Here is a 2,613-nt window from a genome sequence, read left to right as displayed (position 1 = left end):
TTTACACTGATTATATTTACCAAAAGCACAGATCAAAGTATAAGGGCCATTTTTTCCTACATACCTCTGCTACGATCCCGGCTCCTCTATAATACCTGCCATGAACACATGAAATCTCGTCTCGACCTGAAACACCGATGATCTTCTGGCACTGAAGACGAAAATGGAGTTGTGAGAAGAGATGGAGGCATAGAAAACATTTGCAATACAATCCAGCAAATGAATCCACTAATTATGGCTATGAATTGTTAGATATAGCTTGGGTATTACTATTTCTAGCAGAATCTTGCAAAAGCCACTATGGTTACCTTTGGAGTCGGCTACTATGAAATCCCTTCCGCTAAAACTCATGGCTTCACTCTGCATGCTTAGTTCCGTGCGATAGGGAGTTCAATACCATGAATAGTTTATGTTGGGACTTGTCAGTCTGGAATTCCATCTCTGCTCTTTCTTTATCTTTCTGCATTTTTCTTTTTTCTTTTAACAAGCCAAAATGTTTCTGTTATAATGAAGGTCGGCCAGAGTTTGAACTTGCAAGAGATTGTAATGACATTGTTACCATACCTTTTTAGTTCATCTAGTTTTTGAAGAGATTGCAACCACATTGTTTTTAGGTCATTTAGTTTTTTAAGAGATTGCATTAACGTTGTTTTCTAACTATTTTTAGTCTAAAGATAAAAGCTAAAATTTGATTAATAAAAAGAGGATATAATTATATAATATTCTTTTTTTTATTTTATGAATAGGCCTTCTTTATTAATTAGAAATATTAAAGTACATATTCACAAAAAAAGGCCGGGGGATATGAGATCATCCCGCGAGAGTCACTCGGCCAATAGCCAAAAACAAAAAAACTACAAGCTATTCTTAAAAAACTTCCTCACGTAGCCAAAGCAGAGGTAGCTGAGGGTGGAGGATCAGGGTCATTTTTTTTGCCCCATACATCAACGGGGCTAGGAGTCGGGTCTGGCACATACCACCCATCTTTAGGATCTCTTTCAATTTCTCCTTCCTCCTGTCTGGGAGGTGAGATCGCCAAAGCCAAGCGAGGAAACTTAGAGGTGGTGGCAGAGGACCACCCATAATTAGCAGTAGGAGGAGCAAAGGGCACAAGAGCATCAGAGGGGCACCCTGAGCCAGAGCCATGCCGAGGTGGGGAAGTCGAGCAACGACGCCAAGCAACATCTCTCCTGCTCAAGGGGCAGCAGGGAGGCTGGGACCGCGGGGTTTGAGAGCGGCGGGAAGAGGAGTTGCGACCATGACGGCGGCCACAGGGCGTAGTACGGTCGACAAAGACAGAATCCGACAGTACTCGGGCAATCGCACAAGGGGCATTGCCCTAGTGTTGAAGGAGCTCTCGAAGGTGGGCCACCTCAAGGGCCACCTTGTCAGCTTGTACCTGAATCTGCATTAATACATTGTTAAAAATGCAAGCTTTAGCATAAAGTGAAATATTAATATCCAAGCAGCTGTGAGAAAAAATAACAACATTTCTATCCTTCCAAAGAGTGAAAAGGATCTCCATTCTAAAAGCATGCCATATCTGGGAGAACTTATAGGGGATTATAGGTGAATCACCCAAAAGAGCCATGTGCCAGGAAAATGGCTCAGGCTAAAAAGTCCGAAAAAAGTCACAAATCCAGATCCAATACTGTTGAGCTCTTCTACAGAACCAAAAGATGTGCATAAAATTTTCTGGGTGACCACAAAAAGGGCATCGAGGATCAGGCACTCCCAAATGCTTGAGTCTAGAACCCAAAGGTAGACCTTGAAAGAGAACACACCAAGCAAAGTGAGCAATCTTAGGCTTGGTGATGGTGGACTAGACAGCCAAAAACTTGAATCTCCAGGCAGTCTGGGAAGACTGCAAGTGCCACCACTGATTGAGAGTATGAGCCATAGGCAAGTGAGGAACCAACCAAAGAAAACCCATTTTGGGTTTGTAGTTGGTAAAAGGAGTCCAAGGATACCACTTCCAGTCTTTCCACCAAGGTCTAACAGACCAAACACTGAGCTTATGAAGCAAATTTTAGGGAAGGGTCAAGATGAGAAGGTCATAATTTTGTCGATCTGGCCGAGACAGGCGAAACTGAACTCAGAGGTCCTACCAAGACCGAAGGCTCATAGTAGATCTAGAAAAAAGATCCTCAGAGGTATGAATGTCATGCTTGTGAAAGCGCAGAGCACTGACACCCTGAATTTTGGCCAAAGGTAACCCTTGCACCTGAAAAAGTGGGAACCACCAAAGGTTGTGTTGATTCATGGATAAGTCATCCTGAAAGCCATCATTGGCCCACCCCAGCCAAGGCTTGATAGCTTCCCAAGCACGCCAAATACTTTTGACCACAAAAGTACCCTATATCTGAACATGGTTTGTCATGGTCAGCAAGGTTTGCAAGCCTATCCCCTTCCAGGCTGGCCTTTTTGAAGGAAAGCCTGAAGAAATGCAATGTCAAAGAAGAATTTTCCAGGCCTCGTCTCCAAATAAGGCTCTGATAACCCATTTAGCACATAAGGCCAACCTTTGGTTCTGGGTAGAAATAAGGCCGAATCCTCCGGATTCCTTGGGGAGACAACAGTAATCCCAAGCAACCCTCTGAAAACCATGATGGT

This window comes from Cryptomeria japonica, chromosome 7, assembly GCF_030272615.1.
Source record: "Cryptomeria japonica chromosome 7, Sugi_1.0, whole genome shotgun sequence".
NCBI classification, from domain to species: domain Eukaryota; kingdom Viridiplantae; phylum Streptophyta; class Pinopsida; order Cupressales; family Cupressaceae; genus Cryptomeria; species Cryptomeria japonica.
The sequence above is the reverse complement of the archived record's forward strand: the minus strand, read 5'-3'. Positions refer to the sequence as shown.